The 6,000-nt window shown below is 38.0% G+C and overlaps 3 non-coding genes across 3 annotated transcripts; all 3 read left to right on the forward strand.

Annotated features, from left to right (window-relative positions):
* The first annotated feature begins 1,496 nt into the window (after window positions 1-1,496).
* Window positions 1,497-1,578, forward strand: TRNAS-UGA (transfer RNA serine (anticodon UGA)). The gene has a single exon. It is a non-coding gene; the product is annotated as a tRNA-Ser (tRNA).
* Window positions 1,579-4,839: 3,261 nt separating this feature from the next.
* Window positions 4,840-4,921, forward strand: TRNAS-UGA (transfer RNA serine (anticodon UGA)). Its single transcript has one exon. It is a non-coding gene; the product is annotated as a tRNA-Ser (tRNA).
* Window positions 4,922-5,572: 651 nt separating this feature from the next.
* TRNAQ-UUG (transfer RNA glutamine (anticodon UUG)) lies at window positions 5,573-5,644 on the forward strand. The gene has a single exon. It is a non-coding gene; the product is annotated as a tRNA-Gln (tRNA).
* Window positions 5,645-6,000: the final 356 nt, after the last annotated feature.

Below are 6,000 nucleotides of genomic sequence, written 5' to 3' on the forward strand. Positions count from 1 at the left end.
TTCTGGAGCAACATTACATGTGCGACTTGCCGCTAATCCAAAGAAGCACCGTGGGTGCCATCAGGTAAGAGGTTTTTCTCTTGATCTTGTCCAGCAGCCACAGACCGCTGTCCTGGCTAATGGACTGGGACATGCACTTTGATTTGCACAAACCTTAAATTATCTCTCAGATGAAGCCTTTTACCATGCAATGCTAATCTTTATCAACTACTGGATGAACAGTTTTCTAACAGTATAAGTTTTGCAATTTATTTTTTTCACACTTTTTCCAAGTAACAGATACAGCAATCTTTTTACTAGCCACTTTTCATCAACATTTCAAACTGTCCTTGCTGTGATATCGTGGAAATGTTGGTAAATTTGTGGAATGAAAGGTTATAAGATATCAATTTACCATTGTGTATGATTGCAGATTTGCACTGCAGCTTTGGAGCCTGTTTTCGCCATCGTTCACGATTTCATATGCTTTATTCAGCACAACAAGCCGCAGCCATGACTGTGTAATGGTTGGTTCCATGGTGTAATGGTTAGCACTTTTGACTTTGAATCCTGTTATCTGAATTCAAATCTCAGTGGAACCTGGGCACACATTTCAATTTTTCCATCTGCACTCAGATCGACGATGCCCAATGTTTATGATGAAACAAGCAATTTAAAATCCACATAATAAAAGACAAAAAAAGAGTTCAAGGATTCATGGAATACCATGGTCAAAGCTGTCAATCAAGTAGGATTAGCAAAAATTAAAATTGTCTATGTCACTCATTGTCTATGTCATACCAAGCAATCTCATACTCTGTGACTTGAGTCAATATTCACATAACACTCTTTCCAAGTGGGTGAATCTGACAAGGATTTGAAGCCAAAATGGCTTCAGGAAGTGTTTTTGATTTTTCTCTAAGCCATCTTTTCTTGTGTTTTCCAGAATTTCCTAAAGTGCCTTATAAACATTTTTGGTGGTGTTTTTCTAAAAATTCTTTTCGGCGTCTTTTGAATGTGTTTTGTGGCTTTTTTTGTAGCACACAAAAGTCAATCAGGACCCTTTATAGGGTCTTTCGAACCTTACCGTTGACTTGTATTATAGGTATGGAGCTGTTCAAAGTGAAAAACAGCTGAAGATTGATATGGTAATTTCAGTTAACCGCTGGACATTTTTGGAAACTTGAGATGGTTAATAGACGCTCCAAAGCCTGATCAAATGAACATCAAGTCTTTTTTACTTGGAAATGATTATGTTCAGTCTTCTAAGCATTTTTGGATTATTTTTAAGGATGTTTTTGGAGCTGACTGACTCCAAATCCACATTATGAAGAGGGAAAAGCTTTATACTGTGAATGGTTCCCTTGGATGATGAATTTAAATCAGATTTTTGCATTTTACTGAGACCTTGTATTTTCTTTTCATTTTCTGAGATGTCTTCCAGAGGGTTGATCACTGAGCTTGATCATGGTGCTATTAGAAAACATGTGTGAAACTCATAACAGCTTGACGTCCGAGTAGTCGTGGCCGAGTGGTTAAGGCGATGGACTTGAAATCCATTGGGGTCTCCCCGCGCAGGTGCAAATCCTGCCGACTACGTCTATGTTTAAAATAACTTTTTGACCTTTTATCTTTGTTGTTCAATTTGCATGTTTACTAGTCTATTCCCCATGACAGTGATCTGTGATGGAGCGAGTTTCTAGGACCAAACTGACTTTATATTTGACTGTTCTTTAGATAATCTATTCTGAAGCAACATTACTTGTGCGACTTGCCGCTAATCAAAAGAAGCACCGTGGGTGCCATCAGGTAAGAGGTTTTTCTCTTGATCTTGTCCAGCAGCCACAGACCGCTGTCCTGGCTAATGGACTGGGACATGCACTTTGATTTGCACAAACCTTAAATTATCTCTCAGATGAATCCTTTTACCATGCAATGCTAATCTTTATCGACTACTGGATGAACAGTTTTCTAACAGTATAAGTTTTGCAATTTATTTTTTTCACACTTTTTCCAAGTAACAGATACAGCAATCTTTTTACTAGCCACTTTTCATCAACATTTCAAACTGTCCTAGCTGTGATATCGTGGAAATGTTGGTAAATTTGTGGAATGAAAGGTTATAAGATATCAATTTACCATTGTGTATGATTGCAGATTTGCACTGCAGCTTTGGAGCCTGTTTTCGCCATCGTTCACGATTTCATATGCTTTATTCAGCAAAACAAGCCGCAGCCATGATTGCATCATGGTTGGTTCCATGGTGTAATGGTTAGCACTCTGTACTTTGAATCCAGTGATCTGAGTTCAAATCTCAGCAGAACCTGGGCACACATTTTGATTTTTCCATCTGCACTCAGATCGACGATGCCCAATGTTTATGATGAAACAAGCAATTTAAAATCCACATATTAAAAGACAAAAAAAGAGTTCAAGGATTCATGGAATACCATGGTCAAAGCTGTCAATCAAGTAGGATTAGCAAAAATTAAAATTGTCTATGTCATACCAAGTAATCTCATACTCTGTGACTTGAGTCAATATTCACATAACACTCTTTCCAAGTGGGTGAATCTGACAAGGATTTGAAGCCAAAATGGCTTCAGGAAGTGTTTTTGATTTTTCTCTAAGACATCTTTTCTTGTGTTTTCCAGAATTTCCTAAAGTGCCTTATAAACATTTTTGGTGGTGTTTTTCTAAAAATTCTTTTCGGCGTCTTTTGAATGTGTTTTGTGGCTTTTTTTGTAGCACACAAAAGTCAATCAGGACCCTTTATAGGGTCTTTCGAACCTTACCGTTGACTTGTATTATAGGTATGGAGCTGTTCAAAGTGAAAAACAGCTGAAGATTGATATGGTAATTTCAGTTAACCGCTGGACATTTTTGGAAACTTGAGATGGTTAATAGACGCTCCAAAGCCTGATCAAATGAACATCAAGTCTTTTTTACTTGGAAATGATTATGTTCAGTCTTCTCAGCATTTTCGGATTATTTTTAAGGATGTTTTTGGAGCTGACTGACTCCAAATCCACATTATGAAGAGGGAAAAGCTTTAAACTGTGAATGGTTCCCATTGATGATGACTTTAAATCAGATTTTTGCATTTTACTGAGACCTTGTATTTTCTTTTCATTTTCTGAGATGTCTTCCAGAGGGTTGATCACTGAGCGTGATCATGGTGCTATTAGAAAACATGTGTGAAGCTCATAACAGTTTGACGTCTGAGTAGTCGTGGCCGAGTGGTTAAGGCGATGGGCTAGAAATCCATTGGGGTCTCCACGCGCAGGTGCAAATCCTGCCGACTATGTTTAAAATAACTTTTTGACCTTTTATCTTTGTTGTTCAATTTGCATGTTTACTAGGCTATTCCCCATGACAGTGATCTGTGATGGAGCGAGTTTCTAGGACCAAACTGACTTTATATTTGACTGTTCTTTAGATAATCTATTCTGGAGCAACATTACATGTGCGACTTGCCGCTAATCAAAAGAAGCATCGTGGGTGCCATCAGGTAAGAGGTTTTTCTCTTGATCTTGTCCAGCAGCCACAGACCGCTGTCCTGGCTAATGGACTGGGACATGCACTTTGATTTGCACAAACCTTAAATTATCTCTCAGATGAAGCCTTTTACCATGCAATGCTAATCTTTATCGACTACTGGATGAACAGTTTTCTAGCAGTATAAGTTTTGCAATTTATTTTTTTCACACTTTTTCCAAGTAACAGATACAGCAATCTTTTTACTAGCCACTTTTCATCAACATTTCAAACTGTCCTAGCTGTGATATCGTGGAAATGTTGGTAAATTTGTGGAATGAAAGGTTATAAGATATCAATTTACCATTGTGTATGATTGCAGATTTGCACTGCAGCTTTGGAGCCTGTTTTCGCCATCGTTCACGATTTCATATGCTTTATTCAGCACAACAAGCCGCAGCCATGACTATGTCATGGTTGGTTCCATGGTGTAATGGTTAGCACTCTGGACTTTGAATCCAGAGTGCATTTCGATTTTTCCATCTGCACTCAGATCGACGATGCCCAATGTTTATGATGAAACAAGCAATTTAAAATCCACATAATAAAAGACAAAAAAAGGATTCATGGTCAAAGCTGTCAATATCACTCATTGTCTATGTCATACCAAGCAATCTCATACTCTGTGACTTGAGTCAATATTCACATAACACTCTTTCCAAGTGGGTGAATCTGACAAGGATTTCTAGCCAAAATGGCTTCAGGAAGTGGTTTTGATTTTTCTCTAAGCCATCTTTTCTTGTGTTTTTCAGAATTTCCTAAAGTGCCTTATAAACATTTTTGGTGGTGTTTTTCTAAAAATTCTTTTCGGCGTCTTTTGAATGTGTTTTGTGGCTTTTTTTGTAGCACACAAAAGTCAATCAGGACCCTTTATAGGGTCTTTCGAACCTTACCGTTGACTTGTATTATAGGTATGGAGCTGTTCAAAGTGAAAAACATCTGAAGATTGATATGGTAATTTCAGTTAACCGCTGGACATTTTTGGAAACTTGAGATGGTTAATAGATGCTCCAAAGCCTGATCAAATGAACATCAAGTCTTTTTTACTTGGAAATGATTATGTTCAGTCTTCTCAGCATTTTCGGATTATTTTTAAGGATGTTTTTGGAGCTGACTGACTCCAAATCCACATTATGAAGAGGGAAAAGCTTTAAACTGTGAATGGTTCCCATTGATGATGACTTTAAATCAGATTTTTGCATTTTACTGAGACCTTGTATTTTCTTTTCATTTTCTGAGATGTCTTCCAGAGGGTTGATCACTGAGCGTGATCATGGTGCTATTAGAAAACATGTGTGAAGCTCATAACAGGTCGACATCTGAGTAGTCGTGGCCGAGTGGTTAAGGCGATGGACTTGAAATCCATTGGGGTCTCCCCGCGCAGGTTCAAATCCTGCAGACTACGTCTATGTTTCAATAACTTTTTGACCTTTTATCTTTGTTGTTCAATTTGCATGTTTACTAGTCTATTCCCCATGACAGTGATCTGTGATGGAGCGAGTTTCTAGGACCAAACTGACGTTATCTTTGACTGTTCTTTAGATAATCTATTCTGGAGCAACATTACATGTGCGACTTGCCGCTAATCAAAAGAAGCACCGTGGGTGCCCTCAGGTAAGAGGTTTTTCTCTCGATCTTGTCCAGCAGCCACAGACCGCTGTCCTGGCTAATGGACTGGGACATGCACTTTGATTTGCACAAACCTTAAATTATCTCTCAGATGAAGCCTTTTACCATGCAATGCTAATCTTTATTGACTACTGGATGAACAGTTTTCTAATAGTATAAGTTTTGCAATTTATTTTTTTCACACTTTTTCCAAGTAACAGATACAGCAATCTTTTTACTAGCCACTTTTCATCAACATTTCAAACTGCGCTAGCTGTGATATCGTGGAAATGTTGGTAAATTTGTGGAATGAAAGGTTATAAGATATCAATTTACCATTGTGTATGATTGCAGATTTGCACTGCAGCTTTGGAGCCTGTTTTCGCCATCGTTCACGATTTCATATGCTTTATTCAGCACAAGCCGCAGCCATGACTGTATAATGGTTGGCTCCATGGTGTAATGGTTAGCACTCTGGACTTTGAATCCTGTGATCTGAGTTCAAATCTCAGTGGAACCTGGGCACGCATTTCGATTTTTCCATCTGCACTCATATCGACGATGCCCAATGTTTATGATGAAACAAGCAATTTAAAATCCACATAATAAAAGACAAAAAAAGAGTTCAAGGATTCATGGAATACCATGGTCAAAGCTGTCAATCAAGTAGGATTAGCAAAAATTAAAATTGTCTATGTCACTCATTGTCTATGTCATACCAAGCAATCTCATACTCTGTGACTTGAGTCAATATTCACATAACACTCTTTCCAAGTGGGTGAATCTGACAAGGATTTGAAGCCAAAATGGCTTCAGGAAGTGTTTTTGATTTTTCTCTAAGCCATCTTTTCTTGTGTTTTCCAGAATTTCCTAAAG

The sequence above is a fragment of the Dendrobates tinctorius genome, unplaced genomic scaffold (genome assembly GCF_039654945.1).
Source record: "Dendrobates tinctorius isolate UK_male_01 unplaced genomic scaffold, ASM3965494v1 ptg000048l, whole genome shotgun sequence".
Taxonomy (NCBI): Eukaryota; Metazoa; Chordata; class Amphibia; order Anura; family Dendrobatidae; genus Dendrobates; species Dendrobates tinctorius.